Genomic DNA, 13,022 nt, shown 5'->3' on the forward strand with positions numbered 1-13,022 from the left:
TGCTTACAACCCACAGGCTAAGGTCACCTGCCCCAAGGCTGTAACAGCATAGCTCTCCTTGACTAAACCACCGATTCCAAACATTGTCATGGATCCTGGTCAGTATCCTGCGCAGATTCATGTCCTGTTCGTCTAGCAGCAGCCATTCCATCAGAATCTGATCCCTGCTCCTTATCGTGACCTGGCAGAAGTGATCTCTAAAAAGAAAGCCGATGTTCTACCACCACAAACCTTGATTGTGCCATCGATCATATACCAATACCAGACTCCCTAAAGGTAGACTATAGGCCTTGTCTCCCCAAAAAATAGGCCATGAAGGAGTACATCCAGGAGGCTCTCGAAAAAGGGTTTATTCGTTCATCCAAGTCCCCGGTAGGTGCCGGTTTTGTTTTGTCCAGAAAAAAGACTGATCACTCCGGCCCTGCATAAAAAATGTCTATCCCTTGCCTCTCATCTCAGTCCTATTCGATCAGTTATGGGAGGCTTCTGTCTTTTCAAAGATTGACTTGCAAGGTGCATACAACCTTATCCAGAAAGGAAATGAATGGAATACGGCTTTCAACACCCACTCGGGGCAGTTTGCGTATCCTAGTTATGCCTTTCGGTCTCTCCAATGCCCCGGTCATCTTCCAGGACTTTATCAACGAGGTCTTGAGGGATTTCCAGGGGTCTTTCCATGTTGTTTATTTGGATGACATTCTCGTTGTTCCACGGATTTGGAATAAATATCGACAACACGTGAGACTGGTACTGCAAAGACTCCTGGATAATTCTTTGTATGCCAAGTTGGAGAAGTGTGAATTCGAGGTGGAAGATGTCACCTTCTTGGATTACATAATCTCCTCTCGTGGATTCTCTATGGATCAGCGTAAGGTGAAGGCTGTCCTGGATTGGGAGCAACCCACATCACTAAAGGCCATTCAGCGGTTTCTAGGATTTGCTAATTATTACCGCCAATTTCTCAAATCCTTCTCCTCAATCATCTCCTCCATCATGGACTTGACCAAGAAAGGAGCTGATGTTGGTAATTGGTCTTGCAGGGCCGTTCACGCATTCAACTCTCAAGACTGCTTTTGTATCTGCTCCTGTCCTCCGACATCCCAATCCAGACCTTCCTTTTGTGGTTGAAGTTCACGCTTCTGAAATTTAGAGTGGGGCCATCCTTTCTCAGAGGGATTTGGTAGACAACAGACTACATCCAAATGCGCCTTTTTCTCTCAAAAAAATTTCAGTCAGAGGAGAGAAATTGTGATGTGGGCAACCAAGAGTTTCTGGCCATTAAGTGGGCATTTGAGGATTGGTGACAATGGTTAGAGGGGGCTAACCATGTTGTTTCAGTTTTGACCATCATAAAAATCGGGCTTAAATCGAGTCTGCAAAGAGACTGAATTCTAGACAAGCACGATGGGTCCTGTTCTTCACCTGCTTCAACTTTACTATCTCCTTTTGGCCTGGTTCTAAGAATGTGAAGGCGGATTCCCTTTCTCGTAGCTTTTCTGTTGGCCATTGTCCTACTGTTTGGAGAAGAAGCCATCATTCCGGTTTCTTGGATTCATTTGGCCTTGACAAGAACTTTGGCGAACTCATAGGTGATGCCAGTCTGAAGCTCCTTCTGAGATGCCCCAGGATTGATTTTTGTCCCGGAGAGATCTCATAAGGCAGTTCTTAAGGATTTCCACTCATCCAAGGCTGTTGGTCATCCAGGCATTTCTAAGACTCTTGAACTTCTTCTTCTTTTCTGCTCTGTCTGGGGGCAGTCTCTCGTGACATTCATGAGTTTGTGGCAGCTTGTGACGTCTGTTCCAGAAAGACTCTCCATACCACTCCTTCTGGTCTGTTGTGTCCATTACCAACTCCTTTCAAACCATGGAGTCGTATTGTGGTGGATCTTCCATCATTGTCTTGCTGCTTGGTCATCTGGACCATTGTAGACCAGTTCTCCAAGATTGTAAATTTTGGTCCTTTCAGCAAATTGCCCTCAGCCAAGACTTGGCATTACTCTTTGTTCAACATGTTGTTTTTAGATCTCATGGACTTCCGTCAGATATAGTCTCCAATCGTGGTACCCAATTCGTTGCTCGATTCTGGAGGTGCTTTTGTGCTGATCTGGGCATCAATGTCGGTCTGTCATCGGGGTACCACCCACAGTCTAATGGGCAGATGGAGCAGGCCAATCAATCTCTGGAGCAGTATCTCTGTTGCTTAATATCCAAATGTCAACAACTGGGTGTCTCTTTTACCTTTTGCTAAGTTTGCATACAACAACTCTTGCCATTCTACCTCCTCAGTGTCTCCATTCTTTTGCAATTTTGGGATTCATCCTAGGAGCAATTCCTTTGAGACTTTGTCTACCACAAGTCCTTCTCCTTCATCTGTTTCCAGGTTACGGTCAGTCTGGAAAAAGGTACACCAGTCTCTTCTTTAAGTGTCTGGGCGGACAGACGTCGTAGGCCCTGTAGTCTTAAAGTGGGGGACTTGGTTTGGCAGTCCGCTAGAAACATTAACCTGTGCCAGAGATCACAAAAGTTGGGGCTCAGGTTCATCAGCCTGTTTAGGATTATTTCTCAGTCAATCCTGTGGCTTTCCGACTGAAGTTACCCTGGACACCCAGGATCAATAACACCTTCCATTGTTCTCTCCTGAAACCGTTTTTTTTTTTTCTCTCCTCCCAGATTTTCTCCAAGGCATTCAGTCAGACCTCCATCAGTGCTTGTCCAGGGGCGCCAGGAATTTGTCCAGGAAAAAGATCCCGAATTTTCAGAATTTCTAGAGGATGTCTTCAGTTTCTTGTGTACAGGAAGGGGGTATGAACCAGAGGAGCACTCCTGGGTTCCTGAAAGGTCGTTGCATGCGCCTACCCTGAAGAGAACTTTCCTGACAAACCAGGGTCTAGGGGTTCTTTAACCCGTCAAGGAAGGGGTACTGCCACATGCCGCCGCACTGCGAATGCATGGCGAGATGAATGTCAGGCGAGCTTTCGCTAAAACTCCTCCTAACTCCTGACAATCATACCGGGATTGATCTGGATTGGCTCCTGCTTCTATTTCCTCCTGTGCGAACGCTGCTCTTATGCTGGTGATGGCGTTTCACATGTTTCCAGTTGTGGTCAGTCTCCTGTTTCCAGTCGAGTTCCAGTGATCCTGCCAGCTCTATTTCTTGTCTGCCGTTTGTACCATCGAGGTGGCACGGTCTAAATAATATATGCCACCTGCCGCTTGTGTCATCTAGGCGACACTGTGCATTCCAGCTCCCTGCCGTGTGTGTCATCCAGGCGGCACAGAGTGCACTTGTCCTGAGTGCACAAACCTGTGGCCAGTGTCAACCCGGTGGCACAGGTCGCACCTTAGTGTTCTAAGTATGCAACCCAGCGTACCATCACTTGTGTCAACCCGACGGCAACAAGTTTCAAACCTGCGTCTTAAGTACGCCTTCAGTGTACAAGCACTACTGTCAAACTGGCGACACTAGGTTATCTTCAACCGCACTCACGTGGCACCCATTCAATGACGGGAGAGGGCTCGGGGAAGCCCAGCTAGTGACGAAGTGCAGGGCTCGCCCCCAGCCTGATGTACACGGGAGGCGTGACATGCGGGTACTCCCACAAATAATGCCACAGAGAGGGCGTGGCTTATGGTAATTAGGCCATTCCACCATTTTCGGTCGACTATTGGGTGCATTTTACCCATCCGGCACAGGGCGCGGCTATCCCTGGAGCCAGCCCTGTAAATAACCCTGACTTCTCCTTTTTGAGGTCATTCTGAAGAAATTTAGCATTATGGTTTTTCTGTCTCTAACTTCACCATAAATGCCAATAAATCAATTGCAATACTCCCAAACACCACCATTGCTCAACAGATTTGGGGTAGTTCTACCCCTCTACGAATCTTTTTTGTATTTGGGGGTTAGACTCTTTAAAGACCTGGCTCATCTTTATCATTTGAACATTACAACTGCAATTAAAAAGTTAGAGAAGGAATTGAAGGGTTGTAAACATCAGTGGCAAACGCAAACTTTCTAGAGGGGGCTTTCCAAATTCTTGATTTTAAAGCAAGTGTGGCCAGTCCATGAAGAGAGCATAATAAGCACTTAACCAGCTATAATAAATTATCTTACGAAGTATAGTATATGTAATAATTCTGATACGTACAGTACTAGCAATCACAGTATGCCATTATATGTGGAAGTAAGGCCATCCTGCTTGAGCTGAATGTTTTTATTTCAGATGTGGGCTACATTCCAGAACATTTCAGCAAGTTTGGGAGCAGCAAAAGAACCTTACAGTGATCTGGACATATATGTACAGATTGGTCTCCTTATGTACTGGATAATGTATTAATAATTTACCCTATAGATGGTCTATATAAGTGCACCCATAACAGTGCATGGTTTCCAGATCTCCTAGTTGGTGCACAAGTGTATTCATTACTGGCTCACAAATTGTAAAAGATCAACTGGTGGTGCTAATTATTTAATTTGTGACACTGAGGGGATCTTAAAAAAACATGCAACTTCGGTATAATATGCTATTTCTATTGTGGTAATCATGGTGTGGGCTGGGGAGGGGGAGTTTTCAGGCAACCAGAAACTCCCCTGTGTTTGCCTATGAACATCTTATACTCTCCTTCCTCATTAAGATATTTTCCTTTCCTAGATTGATGTACTTGTTCCAGTCTCTTCTCAGTCTTACCCAAAAAGATATCAAACTTATCAATTCCATAATTTGCTCTTTCATATGGAAGGGGGGCGTGCTCAAATTAGTCTTAATTTGAAATCTTACAAGTCACTTCATGCATCCTTCTTACATAACCCAGATTGTCAAGGTGGCATGGCTCTTTACTCCCGTTACAATTGTGAGAGTGAGAGGTATGTACTCTCTTTCACTTGGTTGATACCTCAACTAAGCACCCACTTGCATACACTGAAGCCACAGAGAAATTTGAAGTTATAAAGCCTTACCCCATGGCCTTCTCGCCGGCTCAGCATAATGTTAGTCACACTATCAGGGTTTTTTCAGATGGGGTCAACAGCCAGTAACTATTTTAAAACACCTTCCAATTTCCACCTATGCGTAAAGCCCTTGCCATTCACTATACCTTGTTAAATGAGACGGTTGCCTATGCCCTCATCACGCATTGGTTACATCACTTCCCCTTTCTCTCCATTCTTCAATTGATTCCTTCTTTCCACTCTTCATGTATATTATTATCCTCTAGTATGTTTATTGAATTGTTTTTTAATACACAGCATCATACCCATCATCTCTCCCCCATGATATGTTATTTGATGGGGCTAATGGATGCCCACCACTGCCCAAAATGCTGCCATGATGGGGTTAATCTTTTCCATTATTTGTGGGAACGTTCCCTGGTTAGACATTTTTGGCAGTTGGTGAACTCTAATGTTCCATTTGATCCTGACTGGGCCATATTGGGGGCTTTTTTCCCTGAAAATCAAAGAATTACTGGGGGCAGTAAGAAGCTACTATTTATAATTAGAGCAGCTAGTAGATAAACCAGCCTCCAAAATTGTATTTAAAGGGAACCCCTTCCTTTCATCTCTTCATAGAGACGTTCGGGCATGTGTTTCAGATGGACTGGATTGAGACCGTATGGGAGAAGAAACAACGTGTAGCTTCTTCTTTGGGGTCAGGGATACTTTGAGGTCACTGTGCTCCCTCTTTTTTCACCGTTACTGTTTCCCCTGTGAGCACACGCATACATTTGTATTTATTTATTATTTTATTTTATGGTTTTGGTGTTCATGTTCTTTATGTAAATTGATGGTGGTTTCTTTGAAGTAAAGTGTTCAATATACAAAAAAACCCAAAGTGTTTTGTATTAAAGAGTTGTATGAACATGTCTACAAAAAAAAACAGTAAGAAAAAAGGAACATTAATGAACAGAATTACATAAAAGTACAATCTTGTTAAAATGGTGAAATAAGTCCAAAGTACACAATAACAAATAGCTGGAATCAAAGTAACAATAAAGATAATAGCAGAACAAAACTTTTTGATTTTTTTTTTTCCTCAATACGGTCAATACAAGACAGTACAATGTATAATACTAGACAATAGGACAAACCAAATTTGTCAAAGCAAAACTGTGGGAAAAATAGCTATATTCAGTATAAAAAGGTTATACGGGTAGACATAGATTGGGGAGACATCAACAGTGTATTAACATAGCATACTGTATATGTAATAGCAATAGGTATTATAGAATTAAAATATACAGAGACAAATAGCTGGAAATATTGAAGAAACCATACAGATGATAATAGAATAAGATTTTTTCTATTCATTAATACAGTCAAAACCGGATAGTGCAGGGGCGTTTTAAGAGAGGAGGGGGCCCATGTGCAGCCTCCGTTTGGGCCCCCTCCTCTCTGACAGCGGCTCAACAGCACACAGCGCTGTAGATTCTGGCTTCATGCCAGAATCTACAGCGCATGCACGGGTCTCCGGGAAAATGGCACCTGCGCCTACTTTCCCGGCGACATCTTTTCTGCGCATGTGCAAATCACTGGGCAAATGGCCGCCGCCATTTTCCCAGTGAGTGTTTGCTGCTCTACAGCGCCGGTCCAGCGCTGCAGAGCAGCACTTCAGGAATCAGCAATGAGGTAAGTATACTTACCTATGGGTGCAGGGTGTGCGGTGTGGGTCCCCTGGACCCCGCACACCTTGCACCCATTATAGATACGCCCCTGGGATAGTGCAAGGTTCAAAACTAAGCCAAACCAAATTTGTCAAGCAGATAATGTGTATTATAGAACTGTACGGGTCAAAATATAATGTAGTGTGTAGTAGAAAGGTCGAGTGGGTAAGAGTCAGCATATAAAGCATAATTAGTCGTCCAGCCGACAGAAATAAATATCACCCCACGCCCTGTCTATGGAAAAATGAGAAGTGGTTTAGGCACTTAGTCGAGATGGGGAAGGAAAGTCTCTGCCACATGGGGAGCCTCCCAGTCCCCCAAGATAATTAGGCACGGTCGAAGAGGAATAAGGAAGCAAATACCAAAGTATCATAAGTCAAATCAGGTTGCTGTTGGACCCAGGCACCCGCGAGGAAGGCAAAAAAAAGGTTGTGGAGAACATGTATCCAGGACTGTTGAAATACTGGGGAGAGTCTCAGCTACCTGAGAGTGAGTAATAGTGGGCAATGAAGGCGACATGTCACCAATAGCAATCACATCTTTTCCTATATATTATTGCAATTCCATCTGTTCATTAGTCTTTGGACCATTATTTCTTTCTATTTCTATACCAGTATTTTCATATGCTGTTGCGGTGCATTGTACTTCAATAAAGATATTTCTAAAAAGGAAAACAATGTATTTATAACGCTACATTTTATATTTAAATGTGTCTGATGCATCCCACAGTGTGCACGTACAGAGGCGCAGTAGCGATTGAGACACACTGTCTAGGAAAGGTATTAGGGTGATCCTGAGCGATGGTTATTCCTATGCGCAGACGTACACTGTCTTATGGGAGTGTTACGAGAGTGCTTAAAGTGGTTTACAGTAGATTATCTGTAGGTGGTGTATCGTGTGCAACCAGCAGTAGCTAGGCAATTGTAGCCCCCCTTAAGTCTAAAGGTAGGAGCTGCCACTGCTCCCCTGCACGATTGAAGAAGTTGAGAACCCCTGATTTAATATATACAACTGAACACAGGCATATTTATTAGAGATGAGCGGGTTCGGTTCCCTGAGAATCTAACCCACCCGAACTTTGGGGATCCGAGTCGACTCAGGTTTTCCTGCCTAACTCTGATCTGAAAACAAAGCAAAACGTCATCATCCTGCTGTCGGTTTCTCGCTGGTTTTGGATTCTAGAAAGGTCCCGCGATCGCCACCATTTTTCATTCTGGCTGTGGAGAGTGAAGAGGGAGGGAGCTGGGACCTGTGCTGTGCTGTTGTTATTAATTGCACGCTGACGCTGTGAATAGGGGCTAGCTACTGTTGTCCATAAGGGCTGGCTGTTGTCTATAGAGGGGCTGGCTGGCTGTCGTTGTCCTGTCCATAGGGGCTGGATGGCTGTTATCCTGTCCATAAGGGCTGGATGGCTGTAGTGCTGTGTTGTCCAGGGGGTACTCTTCACCCACCCCCAGTGTGAAAGGAAAATAAAAAATTTGTGTTAGCCAAACTTGTCATCAGTGCAGGGGTGCTGCCTCTTTCAGGGGTTCACCCCAGTGTTAAAAAAAAAAATATATAAACAATTTTTTTTTGTGTGACGTGTTAGCCATACCTGTCATCGGCATAGCTGCGCAGGGGTGCTGTGCTGCTGTCTGTCAAGGGCTGCTGCCCAAAAAATAAAACCAACTATTTTTTTTGTGTGCATGTCAGCCACACCTGGCTATCACTGTCTTTGGCGTAGCTGCGCAGGGGTGCTGTGCTGCGGTCTGTCAAGGGACGCTGCCCAAAAAAAATATTTTTTATTTTTTTTTGTGTGTGGTTGTGTGCATAGTGAGTATGGAGGTGGAGGACAGTCACATGACCGGAGAGCAAGATTCACATACCAGTCTTGTAGCTGTCGGCAGCAGTCATGATGATGATGCAAGGCCGTCAACGTCATCTATGAAGGCCGATGTACAAGGGCTTAAGTCAGGCCAAAAAGTCAGGCTACAAAAAGCAACTTTTACCCTGTTAAAGCAAAAAAAATGTAAAGCTAAGTCAGCTTTAGAGAAACAAAAAATTGGCAATATGCTATTCACTACACAAAGTGGACTTTATTATTGACTGATGGTTCTAGTGATGATTTAAGCCCCTCTGCTTGTAGGAGAGGTACAAAAAAATAAAAATTGTTAAGATGAGTAAGACACCGGCACCAACTATGTACTCTGAAAAATCACAAATCCCAGAGGAGAGTCCAAGTGTGTCCGATGTTGCCATGTGTGAGCCTGACCTTTCTAGTAATACGTTACTTGAAGAGGATCCTCCTTCCACCATTTGTGTACCTTCTTCTGACATAGAAATTGAGGATGCTTCTGTGGAATTGTACGAGGAAGATGAGGAGGATATTTACGTAGCTGGCGATAACAACAAGGATGGCGAGGATGTTTGTGTGAAAACTGTAAATCAGGCAACAGTTGTTGTTGCCCATATTGGGAAAAATCCCATTGTTGCCATGCCTGGGCAAAGGACCCAAAAATCCACTTCTCATGTGTGGAATTATTTCCACCCAAATCCGGACAACTTTTGCCAAGCCATTTGCGACCGTTGCCAAGTAACAGTGAGTAGAGGTAAGGACTTTAACCATTTTGGAACCTCTTCCATGTTACATCGTTTGCAGCGCATTCATCAAGTCGGAAAGGGTATTGAAACTTTGGGGACAAAAAAAAGTAAAACAAACAACAATCAGTCTAGTGTCACCAAGCTGCTCCCTTCTAATTGGATCCAAGCGCCTGCAATATCCACCACCAACACCTGCATCATCATCAACATCCTCATTCGTGATTGGAAGTAGTCCTGCATCCAATATCATAAGGACTGACTCCTCTCCTATCCATTGTTCCTCAGAAGGAACCTTGAGTGGTACGCCTGCTGCTGTTGCTATGACTGGATCTTCATCCCAGAAGGGGACCAGGAAAAAGACTACTCTTAGTAGTTCAAGTACAACCAAACAATTGACAATCACACAATCCATTGTATTGGCAAACGAGTATGACAGCAAACACCCAGTTGCACTGCAGATTACTGACGCCATAACAGCTGTGCTGGTATTAGATATGCATTCAGTGTCTGCCATTAATGCAGTGGGTTTTACCCAGTTAATGGAGGTCCTGTGTCCCCGCTACAATGTGCCTTCTAGATTCCACTTCTCTAGAACAGCAATTCCAAATCTGTACACGGGCATGAAAAAAACTTATTAATGTCTGCTGAATTGCCTTTGTGCCCACTGTCCACTTAACCACAGATATGTATACAAGTGGGACAGGGCAAACTAAAGATTACATGACTGTGACAGCCCACTGGGTAGGTGTACTGCCTCCAACAGTGCAAACAGCAGGAGCAGCAGCTAAGAAACTCCAGCTCATTCAGAGGCAGGCTACTCTGTGTATCATTGGTTTCAGTAAGAGGCATACCACTGAGAACCTCTTAGAGAAACTCAGGAAAATCATTGCAAAATGACTTACCCCAATTGGACTCTCCTCAGGATTTGTGATTTCTGACAATGCCAGCAATATTGTGCGAGCATTACATGTGGGCGAATTCGATCACATCCCATGTTTTGCTCACACAATTAATCTGGTGGTGCAACATTTTTTTTTTAAATGACAGGGGCGTGCAGGAGATTCTCTCTGTAGCCTAAATGATTTCTGGGCATTTTCAACATTCAGCAACTGCGTGTCGAAGATTGCAGTACCAGCAAGAACTGTTGAATTTGCTCTGCCATCAGTGGATGGAGGTCAGAAAAAGGCCATCCAAGGCTACAGTAGGGCCTATGACATAGGGAGAGGAGCGGGAATGCACCTTAGTCAAGCACAGTGGAGAATAATTTCCGTGTTGTGCAAGGTTCTCAAACCCTTTGAACTTGCCACACGTGAAGTTAGTTCAGACACTGCCAGCCTGAGTCAGGTCATTCCCCTAATCAGAATTTTTTGCAAAAGCAGCTGGAGAAACTGAAGGAGGAGCTGAAACGGAGTGATTCCACTAAGTATGTGGGACTTTTAGATCAAGCCCTTCATTCGCTTCAACATTATCCAAGGGTCGTCAATCTTGTGAAACCAGATCACTATATTTTGGCGACCATACTTGATCCTAGGTTTAAGTCATTCCTTGTGTATTTCTTTCCAATGGACATAAATCTTAAAAGATGCAAAGAGCTGGTGCTGAAAAAATTGTCAGCTCAAGCAGAACGTGACATGGCAGCATCTCCTCCTTCAGTTTCTACAGCTTCCAGGAGAAAACTACATTTTCCTAACAGACCCACTGCTGGTGGTGATGCAGATCAGTCAGCGAAATCTAATGACATCTGGTTGGGTCTGAAAGAACTGCCTACGAGTAACATGTCTACCGTGACTTTGTCTGACACGTTCACCATTCAGAGAATGGTGGATGACTATTTTAAGAATAGCATCCAAATAGGCATGTCAGACAGTCCGTTTCACTACTGGCAGGAAAAGAGGCAATTTGGAGTCCCTTACACAAACTGACTTTGCTGTACTTAAATTGCCCACTCTCCAGTGTGTACTCTGAAAGAGTTTTCAGCGCAGTGATCGTCGTCAGAGGTTACTTCCCCAAAATGTGGAAAAGATGATGTTCTTCAAAATGAATTACAAATTCCATGAGGAAAACCTTTACCACCACTTAAGTCCAAAAAAGACATTAGCGTCTGACTCACTAATGGTGGATTCCAGCGGGGACGAATTCATATTGTGCGAAGAAGAGGAGGATATACACACGGATGGGGATGACGATGACGACATCTAATGTATTGTAAAGCCAGTTTGTGTATGGGATCATTGCCACCAATGTCCACTGCGCATTGGCAGCTTGTTTTGTGGGGGGTCCAAACAAACCAATCATTTCAGCCACAAGTGGTAGTCCCTGTCGCTGAAGTGATTGGTTTGTTAAACTGTGAATATCCTGTCTCATATATACAACATAAGGGTGAGTTGGAGGGCCCATGGACAATTCCATCTTGCACCTTTTTCCTTTCCATTATGTGCTGGTTGGGGCATTGCTGCCTGACATTTTAATGTTATGGTTTATGAATGTTCAGAAATTGTTATGGCCACAGACAGCATCTCCTTAATGCCCCTTTCATTTTTTTTAAAGAAAATTCTGAACCAATTGCTGCTTGTTGTGTCAACCCGACGGCACAAGTCGCACAACAGTGACATTCGGCCAAGGGTTCTCGGCCCTTAAGGCTGCTACACGGTCCAAAGGCCACATCCTGCTTCACAGCTCAAAGGCCAGCTGTCGTCACTCCTCACCAGCCCTCAAGGCTATAATGGCCGCAACTTGCCAAGAGTTCTAGGCCTCAAGGCTGTTGCAGGACTAATCATAGCTCTGTATTCCACTACTACTCAGCCCGGAGGCTGCATCAACAATTAACTATCAACTATCAATTCTTCAGCCAGCCAGGGGCTATACCAATTATCAATTCTTCAGCCAGAGGCTGCACCACCAGTTATCAATTCTTCAGCCAGGGGCTGCACCACCAATTACCAATTCTTCATCCAGGGGCTGCACCAATTAACAAATTCAGCCAGGGGCAGCACCAATTATCAATTCTTCATCCAGGGGCTGCACCACCAATTATCAATTCTTCAGCCAGGGGCTGCACCAATTATCAATTCTTCAGCCAGCCAGGGGCTGCACCAATTATTAATTCTTCAGCCAGTGGCTGCACCAATTATTAATTCTTCAGCCAGTGGCTGCACCAATTATTAATTCTTCAGCCAGGGGCTCAAGGGGTACCCCAACCATCATCTTTGCACAGTCCTCAACTCTAAATCAGTTTTGAGCCAGCTAGCTGGATGCAACCTTTTGGCCCTTAACTAGATGAAAAAAATCAATATTGTGAGGTGGTCAAAATTGACTGGAAACGAGTGGAAATAAATTTTATTGAGGTTAATAATACTGTAGGAACAAAAACAGGCGCACTTTATGTGATTTTAGCTGTTTTTATGATTTTTTTAAGAAAAAAATCCAGATCCAAAAACCAAAACCGAAAAACAAAACACGGAGGTGAGGTTTTAGCAAAACCCATCCAGATCCAAAACCAGGGGATATCCAGATTCAAAACCAAAACCAAAACATGGGGGTCAGTGCACATCTCTAATATTTATGCACATACACAACTTTGCATAGCATGCAATGAAAGGGACCGAAAATGTTACAGCTCGGCAAGGGACTGATATTGTATGTCACACCATTAATATTAAATATTTAACTAAACAATACATTGAAATGGATATGTTACTAGTAAATTATACACATTTATAGTGCTTTATATTAGGGAGTGTCCAACTTTAGCAAAGTACTGCAACTTTAACAAGGTGTAAGCAATGA

Source organism: Taudactylus pleione, unplaced genomic scaffold, assembly GCF_031769625.1.
Source record: "Taudactylus pleione unplaced genomic scaffold, aTauple2 ptg000749l, whole genome shotgun sequence".
Taxonomy (NCBI): domain Eukaryota; kingdom Metazoa; phylum Chordata; class Amphibia; order Anura; family Myobatrachidae; genus Taudactylus; species Taudactylus pleione.